General features: G+C 38.5%; 1 protein-coding gene across 5 annotated transcripts in view; it reads right to left on the minus strand.

Annotated features, from left to right (window-relative positions):
* The window catches only part of LOC308605610 (uncharacterized protein), a 34,067-nt gene that overhangs the window by 19,687 nt on the left and 124 nt on the right, over positions 1 to 14,256 (minus strand). For 3 of the 5 annotated variants that reach the window (XR_014013717.1, XR_014013718.1, XM_081215818.1), the window contains exons 1-2: positions 13,840 to 13,944; positions 12,921 to 12,993 (exon numbers count right to left, since the gene is read on the minus strand). The gene's annotated coding sequence lies outside the window, so the exon portion shown is untranslated. Of the gene's footprint in view, positions 1 to 5,275; positions 5,425 to 12,920; positions 12,994 to 13,839; positions 13,945 to 14,256 lie in introns of those variants that run through there. The other 2 variants (XM_081215819.1, XM_081215820.1) reach the window with 2 other exon arrangements.

The raw sequence follows: 14,256 nt of genomic DNA on the forward strand, positions 1-14,256 counted from the left end.
ATGAAACTTTTATAATAGATAGGAAAAGACTTAACTGAAACTCATTTTAATATAGAGTGGCTTATACAGTTCTCATATATGATTGGGCATTTTGACAAACAGATAAGGAAACAGAATGAGAAGAAACACTAGAAGGTGAAGGAGTTATTTAGGAAAATAGATTAAGTCAATTGTTCCTAGATAGTGATTTAGATAAAAATACCCTAAAGATATGGGGAGCTCAATAAATATAAAGATGTCCAGGCCCCAACTCAATTTTGTTAACTAGTGTCATATACATTTAAAAATGAGTATTATTATCATTTAACCCATTTCTTGGGGTTGTTTGGAGCTTTAAGTAACTACACCAGGAAGGAAAAATCTAGGCTAGATGGTCATAAATTGCATATAATCTGATGGAGATAGAAGAGAAAGTTACTTCAGATGTAGTAGTATCTTTATGAAAGATTAATGAGGGGCTTCCCCGGTGGCGCAGTGGTTGAGAGTCCGCCTGCCGATGCAGCGGACATGGGTTCGTGCCCCAGTCCGGGAAGATCCCACATGCCGCGGAGCAGCTGGGCCCATGAGCCATGGCTGCTGAGCCTGCACATCCGGAGCCTGTGCTCCGCAACGGGAGAGGCCACAACAGTAAGAAGCCCGCGTACCGCAAAAAAAAAAAAAAAAAAAAAAAAAGATTATTGAACTGAGTAAGTCTGGAATGAGCAATAGAGAGTGAAGATTCTGTTGTGGTTAGAATATAGTTTGTTTATGCCATTTGGTAAAATCCGAAGTCTTGAGGCTGAACTTGGGAGAACAAAAAAGGGGACTTAGCAAAGGCCAAAAGCGGAGTAATTGAGAATGTAGTTTTAAAATCAGAGAAAAGGGACAAGAAGATAGGAGGTAATGTGATACTTCTGGAAAATTACAAGGAGGATGCAGATAGATGAGTACTCTGAACCCCAGCTCTGATGATTATTGAAATAATTCTGAAATCACATTAATGTATTGATATTTACACAGTTGTATAAAGTAATGCCACAGTGTTTGGTAGCTATTATTTTGGAAGACTTATATGCCATAAAAGTGACCAGGAAAATAAGAGGATTCAGAGACATCAATTAAGACCCTGAACAAATAAATAACTCAAGCCACAAAAGGTGAAAACATTTCAGCTCCATTCTCTTCCTACAATACTCAAACAGCAAGCTTGTTTAGGCTCGGCCTAAAAATGTCTTGAAATTGTTCTTTCCATTCCCACTGTCAGTAGATAATTCTAGCCAAAATTATCTTTTACTTGGATATGAAAGCAGTATTTTATCTAGCTGCTTGCATTTCCAGTTTTGCACCCTTAACAGCCAGAGTGATATTCAGTCTGGCACTGTTCTGCTCAGAATGCTTCAATGGTTTCCCACTGTCCCTCAGATAAGACCCACACTCCTTAGCTTGGTCTTTAAAATTCCTCAGAGACCTGCCTACTGCCTGCCTCTTCAAGATGATACCTCTCTCCTGTCAGCAATAAGCCATAGTTATACTGGCCTTACTTCGTTCTTCAAATGCACTAAACTGTAACATGCCCCTCCCCAACAATTTAGTCTACTTGAAATAATTCTTCCATACCTCCCTTCCCACTGCCCCCACTCTTCACCTGCAAGTTCCTGGTCATTGTTCAGATCTCTGCTAACTGGCATACCCTAATAAAGATCTTTTCTGAATACTCAGTCTTAATTTTTGCACATCTCGCCATTATTTCTCAAAGCACTTTTTTACTTTTCTTTTTTTCTTCCTTTCTTTGTGTTTAGTGTTTGGTAATGAATGATTACACATTTATCCCCTACAATTGCAAATTTCCTATATTTTTTAAAGGCTTTATTGAATTTGTTACAATATTGCTTCTGTTTTAGTTTTGGTTTTTTGGCCCCAAGGCACGTGGGATCTTAACTCCCTGACCAGGGATCAAACCCGCAACCCCTGCATGGGAAGGCAAAGTCTTAACCACTGGACTGCCAGGAAGTCCCCAGCAAATTTCTTTTTTTTTTTGGAATATTTGCTTAATGTCTGTCTGCTACCACAGAGCCAAGATTGAGGAAGGCAAGGGTAATGTCTGTTACTTTAGTCAGCTTGAACCCTGGCACACACAAAAAGATCAAAATACATTTACTGAATGGCTAATATAATAAATTAGTCTCAAAATTCATTATTCTTAAAAATAAACTTCTAAAAATAATATTTCTCTAGAAAAGGATATACTTTCTCTCAAACAGTGAAAGTGAATCACATGTGGTTATTCCTGTCCTTTAAAAAAATCTCACTAAAAGGAATGAACTGGTTTTTTAACAAAAGGAACCCACAAAGTCAAAGAAAATTGAAGAGGAAATAGCAGCAACACAACTTTTGAAGCTGGAAAGCGTGAAGAGAAATGACGAACAACTTAACAAAGAAAGATGAAACCTAACCCCAAAGTAAGGAAAACACAGAAGGGGATGATTTATGCTGCAAACCCCAGAAAGGCTTAAGAAATGGGAGCATTACATACTTAAGAAGGTCTACTAACTGGCATACAAAAAGTTAAATCAGCTTCTCAGTGTCCACTCTATAATACTGATACTCTATAATACTGATACAAATACCATCATTTGAGGAAATCCTGTAACATAAAAGAGATTAAACTAACACCAAAGGAACTTAGAAGAGAAACCACATAGGAAAACAAAATTCCAGAAGCCACCACTAATATCTTCAGAGGGATATGAGAAGCCATTTCACATGATAGAAGAATAGGATAACATAAAAGGAATAAGAGGCAAAAAAGAATACTTAGAAAATGAAAATATAAAGTGGGAATAAAAACATATCGTTAGAAGAGTTAAAGGATAAGTGAAAAATCTCTTTAAAAAGTACAAAAATATGAAAGTAGAAAATAGGAAATGTATAACACAGGGAACTATATTCAATATCCTGTAATAACCTATAATGGAAAATAATCTGAAATATATACATATGTGTGTGTGTATATATATATATATATATATATATATATATATATATATATAACTGAATCACTTTGCTGTACACCTGAAACTATCACAATATTGTAAATCATCTATACTTCAATTAAAAAAAGAACAGAAAATAGGAAAGACATTGGAAGGTCATGCAAGCCAGGTCAACATCTAATGGGAGGAGACCATTCTTGAAACTGTGCTAAGCATCTGCCAAGTATCAGGCAGGATGTTAGAAGGAATGAAGGAATCTGAAAATTGCCATTTTGAAATCACCAATCTAATAATTGATTCAGGCAAGGATCCTCAATGGGTTCTAAAATCAGAAAGTGAATGGTCAAGATAACGGATATTCACTTAGTCTCTTAGCATCAATCCACATATGATTTACTAATTAAAAAGGGAAACATGTACCTTTATACTGGAAAGGTTTGGTACTCAGTACCTTTAACCTTAAATGATGAAACTTGGTATCATCAACAGTGGAACAACCTGACACTCTGCCTTCTGATGTAATGCAATAGAATACACCTTACCACCTTTGTCAAAATAGGTAAGCTGAATCTAAGCCTCCTATTTCCATAAGAAAACCATCAGACAAATGGAGGTTGTGAGACATTCTATAAGGCAACTGTCTTGAATTCAGTGTCATATAAAACAAACAAAAATGAGAGGGCTTCCCTGGTGGCACAGTGGTTGAGAGTCCGCCTGCCGATGCAGGGGACACGGGTTCGTGCCCTGGTCTGGGAGGATCCCACATGCCGCGGAGTGGCTGGGCCCGTGAGCCATGGCCGCTGAGCCTGCGCTCCACAACGGGAGAGGCCACAGCAGTGAGAGGCCTGCGTACGGCAAAAAAAAAAAAAAAAAAAAAAAAAATGAGAGGCTGTTCTAGATTAAAAGAGAACAATGAAGCCCAACAACCAAAATAATACATGAATCCTGATTGGATCTGAGATCAGGCAAACAAACAACCAAGTAAATAAACAAAAACACAACATCAGCTAAAAAAAGACATTTGGGGGAACCACTGGAGAGATTTGAACATAAAATGTTTGAGGTGGTACTAGTGAGTTTATATTAATTTTCATAGATTTGATATGTCATTGTTATTGTTTGGAAAATGTCCTTATACTTAGGAGATGCACGCTAAAAGTATTAAGGGTAAAATGTCAGGATGTCCCCAATTATTTTCAAATGATTCAGGGGAAAAAAATGCACACGCACGCACACACACGCGTGTGTGTGTATTTAGAAAAATAAAGCAAATGTGTTAAGATGTTAACAATTGGTGATTTTAGCTGATGGCTATATGGGGCAAAGAACTGAATATTCTTTCTAATTTTCTGTATGTTGGAAAACTTTCAAAGAAAACAGAAACCAGAAACAGATTGTTTTTAAAAGTAGCATTTAAGAAGATTTTCCAGAACTGAAGGACACAAATCTCCACATTAAATGGGCTCGCTTGATACCTAGTATAAAGAATAAAAATTATTCACACTAAGATATAATTTCATTAGGTTCTAGGACAGTAGGAACAAAGAAAATACCCTAAAAGAATCCAAACAGTAAAAACACAGTGCATAAATAAAAGACCAGGAAAGAAAATACCTTTGGAGTTCCCAAAAATATTCTAAGCCAGAAGTCCTAAGTTCAAATTTCTGAGAGAAAATAATAATTAGAATCCCATGCCCTGCCAAAGAACCAGTGTACTGGTTGAAACAGCCCTTTCAGATATGCTAGAACTCACAACAAATTTAACACATTTATCTCTTCTTACATGCTATCTACGTCGAAAACCCATTTTGATACCTGGAGTTTTCTTGGAGTAAACCAAGAAACAGGAAGGAAATAAATAGGAATTCATAGTCTTGCCATGATTTCCATGTGAAAGGTAGAGACTTGATTGGGAAAGAATGAGATACTTAAATATGGAACTGGGACATCTGGTTGGGACCCAGATGAAACTGACAATCTTGAACCTCCAACTTGCTTTGGGCCTCTCTTACCAGTGGAAGAAGCTTGCAATCCAGTGTCTGGGAGACTAGCTTTCCTCTGACTGAAAACCCTATAATAACATCACCTGGAGCAGTACCTGAAAAGGCATGCTAATTCTCATGACCCACCAGAACCATTCTGTTGCCACTAGACCTGTAACAAGGGTCCAACCTCATCATGTTCCAGAGGAACAAGTAGATACTATGAGCCAGGAGGAAATAACTTACTATTAGTTTGCAAGGGCTGCCAAACCAAAATACCACAGACTGGGTGATATAAACAACAGAAACTTATTTGCTCACAGTTCTGGAGATTAGAAGTCCAAGATCAAGGTGTCAGCAGGTTTGGTTTCTTTTGAGGCCTCTCTCCTTGGCTTTCAGATGGTTACTTTCTCACTGTGTTCTCACATGGTCTTTCCTCTGTGTGGCATCCCTGGTGTCTCTTTGTGTGTCTAAATTTCCTCTCATATAAGGATACCAGTCAGATTGGTTTAGGATCCACCCTAACAGCCTCTTTTAAAACCCTGTCTCCAAATATAGTCACATTGTAAAGTACTGGGGGTTTAGAGCTTCAACATATGAATTTGGTGGGGGGACACAATTCAGTGCACAATATTCACTAAAACGAAGGTTATGGGAGCACAGTGACACTACTCTAACTGTATCTTTTTGTATAGTTTTAATGTTTGGAACCATGTTCATACAATCAAATAAACAAGAATGGATTAATATTAATTAAAAAATCAAACAATACAAAGGGAATAAATGAACCTAAAAGTATTTGAAATGAATAACGTAACCACAATGAAGGAGCAGATTAAAAAATGAATCCAGGGCTTCCCTGGTGGTGCAGTGGTTGAGAGTCCACCTGTCGATGCAGGGGACGCGGGTTCGTGCCTGCTCCAGGGGATCCCACGTGCTGTGGAGCGGCTGGGCCCGTGAGCCATGGCCGCTGAGCCTGTGCGTCTGGGGCCTGTGCTCTGTGGCGGGAGAGGCCACAGCAGTGACAGGCCCGCGTACCGCAAAAAAAAAAAAAAAAAAAAAGAATCCAAGGGGCTTCCCTGGTGGTGCAGTGGTTAAGAATCCACCTGTCAATGCAGGGGACACGGGTTCGAGCCCTGGTCCGGGAAGATCCCATATGTTGCGGTGCAATTAAGCACACGCGCCACAACTACTGAGCCTGCAGCAACGAAGACCCAAGGTAACCAAAAATAAATAAAATTAAATCTTAAAAAAAAAGAAGACTAAAAAGAGACATGATAACTAAATTCAATGTGTGATCCTAGACTGTATCCTGGATAGCAAGTCAGGGAGAGAGGGTGTGATGTAAGTAGGATGAATTGCTACAAAGAATATTATTGAGACTAGCAAAAACTTTTGTATATGGACTGTTACATAACAGTATTGCACTGTTGTTTAAATTTCTTATTTTAGTGACTGTACTGTGGTTATGTAAGAGAATACTCTTGCTCTTAGGAAATAACACACTGAAGTGTTTAAGGGTAAAGAGGCAAATGTCTGCAACTTATTCTTAAATGGTTCAGATAAAATGTGTGTACTGTGTATGTGTGTGTGTCCTCACATGCACATATAGAGATGCAGAACAATTGCAAGTGCACACAGGAATGATAATACAAATGGAGCAAAGTGTAAACAATTGGTGAATCTGAGCAGAGTACCCAAGAATACTTGGTACTATTCTATTATACAATACATGCAAAAAACACCTGGACACAGGTAAGAAAATTACCCCCCCAAAAAGAAAATTTAATAACATTAAACTCCTTTTAAAAAATAAAACTGATTTGAATTCAATACTGCAACAAAAGAATCTCAAAAAAGGCAGAAAAAAAATTAATGAAGATTTAAAATATGTAAGATTCACAAAAGTCAAACCTTGCTTTTGAAAAAAAATGAAGACTGCTGATTAAACATGTATGTATACCATCGCCTTTAGGTTTTATCCCAAAACACCACTAAAATGACCAAACGGTGATATTTTCCTATTGTTAATTGCTGGTAAGGGCACAGGTATGACAGATACTACTGACTGCCCCCCTCAAAATCATCCCTCCCCTACTTCCTTGCTACAAGAATTTTTTTCCATGGTTTTTTTTCATCAGCTCCAGAAAATGAATCATGATTTGCCTAGGCCAGTGGTTCTGAATTGATTGCTATCAGAATCAATTGGGTAGCTTTTTAAAAAATTCTAAAGCTTGAATCCCACTCCAGACCAATTAACTCTTAATATTTTTCTTCTCATCTTGTATGACTTTAAGTCATTAATTCTCAACTGTGGCAGCACACTAGAATTACCTGGTGATCTTTTAAACATGATGATGTCCGGGTTATATCCCAGACCAATTAAATCAGAATCGCTGGGAGTGGGACCCAGACATCAGTAACCAAGGTTAAGAATAACCAGCTTAAATTAAATGAAATAATTAACTCTGTTCTATTTGTTCCAGTTGTGTTTTTCTGCCTTATGCAGCCAAAAGTAACCTAATGGCAGTGGAAACACAGGTTCTAGCAGAGAGAGCTGGGTGTACTGGAAGTGTTTACTGAAGTTTAGAATATGTGTACTCTATTATCTCCATGATTTCATATTATAAAATATGGCCTTACATGAAGCAATTAAAATGAGCTCTATACTTAAGTGAACAATTCTCCACACAGAATAAAAAGCAAAAACAGTAACAATAACTACAGAGTGACTACTAACTGACACTAAGTAAATGGGCAGGTCCTCTTTTAAGTGTTTTATGTGAACCAACTCAATCCTTGGACCCACTCTATAATTCAGTTACTTTCCACATTTTGCAGGATACACTTATAATCCTTTTTATATAGAAATATTTTTAAGTGACAAAACAGTACCACATACACATTTACATGTGTATGCATGTAAAAGGATATTTAAAAAGGATAAATAATTAACTGATAACAGTGGCTACCTTTGGGTACTTTGGGTAGATACCTTGGATTGGAGATTGTAGTTACATCAGACCTGAACCCCTTCATAACATACAAATTATTTTTATAACAAAATTATAATTATTAACTAAATATAATTTAACTAAAAATAAAATTTAGGGGCTTCCCTGGTGGCGCAGTGGTTGAGAGTCCGCCTGCCGATGCAGGGGACGCGGGTTTGTGCCCCGGTCCGGGAGGATCCCACATGCTGCGGAGCGGCTGGGCCCGTGAGCCATGGCCGCTGAGCCTGCGCGTCCGGAGCCTGTGCTCCGCAACAGGAGAGGCCACGGCAGTGAGAGGCCCACGCACTGCAAAAAAAATAATAATAATAAAATAAAATAAAATAAAATTTAAAAAGGAAAGCACTAGCATTTGGCCTAAGGAGATGCTCATTGTTTATAATGGCAATAATTTGTAAGCAAACCATGTTCAAAAAAGGGGGCTTGGTAAAATGGTAACATGATAAGGCCATTACAACTCATGGTAAAGATAAATGTGTAAAGACATGGACAGTTGTTCACAATGTATTGATATTTTGGCATGATAAAGGCGGGTTACAGGTCAGTAGCCATAGTATGATCACATTTAGAAACAAATTCTCAGTATTGACAGCAGTTGTCTTTTTTTTTTGTGGTGCGCAGGCCTCTCACCAATGTGGCCTCTCCCGCCGCGGAGCGCAGGCTCCGGACGCGCAGGCTCAGCGGCCATGGCTCACGGGCCCAGCCGCTCCGTGGCATGTGGGATCTTCCCAGACCGGGGCACAAACCCGCGGCCCCTGCATCGGCAGGCAGACTCTCAACCACTGTGCCACCAGGGAAGCCCGACAGCAGCTGTCTTTAACTGACAGGATTACAGATAACTTTTGTTACTTATTTGTGCTTCTCTGTGTTTTACAAATTTGTTGTAATAAATTTTTTTTTTTGTAATGAAAGAGAGAATACAGCTATCTTCAGAAAAGTGACATATTTGACCAAGTATTCAAAGATTTTAAAAAAGAAATGATCTAAACATGGCACAGGTACAAGCAGAGACATAAAATTTAAAAATTCAAATACATAATACAAACTATTCAAATAATGTAACAACAGGTAGGCAATGCACAATGGAATACTAGTCAGCCATGAAAAATAATGAAATCTTGCCATTTGCAACTGTGTGGATGGACCATGAGGGTATTATGCTAAGTGAAGTAAGACAGACAGAGAAAGAAAAATACCCTATGATCTCACTTATATGTGGAATTTAAACAAATAAGCAAACAAAAAACAAGCTCACAGACACAGAGAACAGATTGTTGGTTGCCAGAGACAGGGGGTGAGGGGGTGGGGTTGGGTGAAATGGGTAAAGGGGGTCAAAAGGTACAAACTTCCAGTTATAAAATAAATAAAGCTTGGGGATATAATGTACAGCATGGTGTAGCGTTAATAATACTGTATTGCATTTGAAAGTTGCTAAGAGAGTAAATCTTAAAATTCATAAGAAAAAAAATTGTAACTATGTATGGTGATGGATGTTAACTAGACTTACTGTGGTGATCATTTTGCAATACAGTTGACCCTTGAACAACATGGGTTTGAACTGAGTAGTTTTACTTATAAGCAGATTTATTTCAGTAGTAAATACTATAGTACTACAGGATCTGTGGTTGGTTAAATCCGAGAATGCAGATACAAAGGAACTATGGATGTGGAGGACCGACTATAAGTGATATGAAGATTTTTGATTGTGCAGAGTCAGCGCTCCTAACCTCCACACTAAGGGTCAACTGTATGTACAAATACTGAATCATTACATTGTACACCTGAAACAAATATAATGTTATATGTCGATTATACCTCAGGAATTAAAAAAAAAGATCTTTTGGGACGCACCAAAAGACTTTGGGACCCACCAAAAGACTTTTAGGCAACCACTTTATACCATAATTGATTTAGAGGTCCCAAGAATGGGAAATAAAGGAGAGGGGAGCTAACATTTATTTAATTTCTGATGTGTACCAAGTGTTCTACATATCTTATTTCATTCTCAACAACATTGAGAATGAGAACCTCTTGTTTACAGGTTAAACAGCTCGTAGGTGGTGTAGCTGAGATCAGATGTCACATTTGATACTAGAATCCCTAATTTTTATACAATGTTACAGAGACTAGTAGTGTAGGTAAAATAACCCGAGGGATGATTTGTTTCCTTTTTTTCTGAGGGAGCCAATATTTAAACTAAAGTGTTAGTGAGAATAGATGGCAAAGAGGCAGAGGCAGAAACTGCCTGATGGAGGATAGTGTTGGGGAGGGGGTTGAGGGGGCTGGGGAAGAGAAGTGGAAAGAGTAGTTAAAAAAGAAATATAATATAGGGAGGACAGCAAAAGGTACCATACAAAACTGACTTGATTAGACAAGAATGTTATTAAAATAAAAATATTAGACAATAAATATCTACATCTGTATCTAAGTCTATATCTCATTTTTATATCCCCCACTTTCAAAAATGTATTTGAGGAGGCTAAGAATAAATTAAAAATTTTAAATCATACACAAAGGTCATACATCATAGGTATTCAATGTCAAAAACCCAGGCTAAGATTATTACTACAACTGATCATTTCTGAAGAGCTCAAATTCCTGGCAGTCAATGCAGAAGGGAAATACTATATACGATGGATTAAATTATTCCTATTTGCCAAGGACTATTTTTTTTTTCTGGCAGCGCCTTGAGGTATGTGGGATCTTACTTCCCTGACCAGGGATCGAACCTGTGTCCCCTGCATCGGGAGCTCGGAGTCTTAACCACTGGACCGCCAGGGAAGTCCCTGCCAAAGACTATTTACAGGAGATAATCAAGACCTTGATGAGAAACATGCAGAAAATATAATATCAATTGAGAGATTCATGTTATTAGACGATTCCCCAAATTTCTACTCACATAATTATAGACACAATGCAATTCAGTCAAAATCCCGAAAGATGTTTGAGCAGAACCAAACTATTTCAAAAGTGTATATGGAATGAAAAGAAACACAAACAGCCAAGACATTCTTGAGGAACAAGAAGGTAAGAGGACTTGTTCCAAATATTATAAAGTCACAGTGAATAAGATAGCAGAGTATTGCTGCAAGGGGAGACAAACAGAGCAATGGAACAAAACAAAAAGTCCAGAAACAGATGTAGCCATAATGGTCATTGATTTTGGGCTACAATGGCACTGCAGCTCAGTGTAGAAAAGATGAACTTTTCAATAAATGATACTGGAGCAACTGGATACTCACTCACACGGGGGATAAAATGAAACTGAATCCCTACCCTACACAAATCAATTCCAGGTAGTGTAAAAACATACATGTTAAAGCTAAAAACTAGGAAGCTTTTAGAAGAGAACACAAGAAAATCTTCATTACCTTGAGGTAGCAGAAAATTTCTTAAACAAGCACTAACTATTGAAAAAGATTTCATCACATTGAAATCCAAAACCTCTATTCACCCGAAGACACCAGAGTGAAAAACCAAGTCAGAGTAGAAGATAATATTTGTCACATGTGCAACTGACAGTAAACTAAAATATAGAAGATACATATTATGTATATATATTTTATACATATATTCAACTGCTATAAATCAGTTAGAGAAAAACAACCCAGTTAAAAATTGGCAAAATATTTGAACAAGCATTTCACAAAAGAGGATATCCAGGCTGGCAAGAATTAGTGTTCAATTTCATTGACAATACAGGCATATCAATTAAATGTGATAATACTAGATATCTACAAAATTGGCAAAAATTTTAAAGTGTGACGATGCCAAGAGCTGGCATGACTGTGAAACAAAAGGAGCCTTTTTAAACTGCTGATTCAAGTAAAAAACGTGCATAGTATATTTAGAGAACAGTCCAGCACTGTCTAGTAAAATTGAAGATGTGCAAACCCTATCCCTCAACAATTTAATTACAATTTTAGTATATATATTAAAGAAATACAAGCACATGTGTACCAAAATATGTGCACAAAACATTTGTAGTCACATTGCTTATAGCAGCCAAAAACTAGAAGCAAGTCAAATGTCCATGAAAAGTAGAATAGATAAGTAGTAAACTGATACTATTATACAAGATAGTATATAGAGAGCAATGGAAAAAAATAAACTGTAGTTATAGGAAATATGAATGAAGTTCACAAACGTTTTTCATGAAAAAAGACACAAAACAATGTCTATTCATACAAAGATAGATAACAGACAAAAACTAAATCTATGTGGTTTTGGAATTCATATCAAAGCTCTAATGAAAGACAAAGAAATGATCACAGTGGTTATCACCAGAAGAGCATAATTGTTTGTGATTGTGGAGGGGTACATCAGAGGCTGCTTTAGAGATGGCTGTATTCTTTTTCTTGACCTGGGTATTCCTTACATCGGTCTTTATAATTATTTGCACAAATGGGTGTTAAATGCCATTTCTTTATCTAATTTGAAAGAAAAAAAAGACAGGCATTCAAATAAATACGCACCTCTAAAAATGTTTCCAATATTAAATTATGTGGGGAAATACTTAAATATAATTTTATGTGAAAATGTTGTCTGTAAAATGGTAAATGCTGAATAAAATCAATTTTTAAATATCACACTTTATATATGTACATAGAACATACTGGGAAGAAATTATCAAAAAGTTAGCATTGGTTTTAACTGGGAATTTAAATTTTCTTCATTGGGAATTGCATTTTTGAAATTATTTAAGATAATTTCATCTTATAATAAAAAAGAAATATATTTTTTTAAGAGAGCATAAAGAAAAATTAAACCATTTGTCAAATTAGGAAGAGAAAGTCACATGTGTGGGTTGGGTTTTGGAGCAAATCACATTTCTCAAAGGAAAAATTCCATAGATCAGGTCACCTGACAGGCAAGAATTTTCAAGAGAAGGAAAGTAAGTCATATCCTGACATAGAAAAGAGGATTTCAGGAAACAAGGGGAAACGACAAGCTACCTTGCAGGTGCCTTGTGGATGTTCAAGAGCCATTCTTTACTCCACTCTGGAAGACTCTGCAAGCAGAGAAGAGCTGGAGAGAGAGAAAGGAGTCAGGAAAAACCAGGCTCTTCTGGGAGCCCAAGTCAACCTACCACCCACCACCTACAGATATTAGGTCAGACAAGTCTTGGGCGTCCTGCTCAATACCAGCATTACAGACAAGCACGGTCATCTGCAGTTCTGGGCAGAATGTGTCCCTGAGCTCACAGAGGTCTCCTGGTAACAGAGCGCTGGAGTCACAAAGGCACAGACAAACGAGCCCCACATCTACAGTGCTATATGGATACATAATCATAGGAACTCACACCACGGGCACACAGGCACCCCAAACCTCAACAAAATGGGCTGCAGACGGCCACGCAATCATACACACCCCGGGGACAGTCAGTCACAATCGCAGTCATATGTACCCCCACGTACTCATATTCCCAGTGACATACATCATGGGGACACAATGACAAATTCACACGCACCCTACCACCAACAATATCACACACACACACACACACACACCAAGGAGAAACAGTCACAAATCTCAGTTAAGCCATCCCACACCCACGGCTCAGCAAATGATCATAAATACACACACACACATCCCAAGTGTATACACAGTTTTACAACCGCGGTCAAGGAACCTCACACTCGCAAACAGTGCCACACCCGGTCACATAATTAAACCCCCATCACACTTGCACAATCAAATCCACAATCAAGCCCGTCTCCCGCCCTCACAGTTTGGTACAAGGTCACACAGACACAGAGACACAACCACAATCAGACACACACTCCTCACGATCTCCCCTTCCCAGCTGGCTCCCGTAGAGGCCGAAGGTTCTAGACACTCCCGGCTCCAACCCCGGGCTCCAGGCCATCTCACCTACGACTCCTCCGGTGTGGTCAGCACCGCTCCACTCTACTTGAAACAAATAGAGTCCAGCACCTCGCACAGCACCCTGAGGCCGTTTGCCCCAACTCTTCAGAAAATCCCGTCCACTCCTCAGGAGAAGGCCTAGTTCTCGCGGGAAGGAGCACTAGGCCTAGAGGCCTCTGGGAGATGTAGTCCAGAAAGCGACAGGCTGCTAAAAGCTATCTCCTCTTCATCCTGATTCCCCCTGGCCGCGGAAGCCTGGATTCCGCAGCGCACCTGAGGCCTCCGCGAGTCTCAGCTGACAAGAACTCCCTCGACCAAACTTTAGTCAAGTCGACTGCACTGACTCCATCACCCTGCCCAGTGGCTATAAATCCCCAGCTACTGTTACATACCCAGCTGAGTTCAATCTTTCTTCCCTATTGC

The sequence above is a fragment of the Mesoplodon bidens genome, assembly GCF_964165515.1.
Source record: "Mesoplodon bidens genome assembly, chromosome: 18".
NCBI classification, from domain to species: Eukaryota; Metazoa; Chordata; class Mammalia; order Artiodactyla; family Ziphiidae; genus Mesoplodon; species Mesoplodon bidens.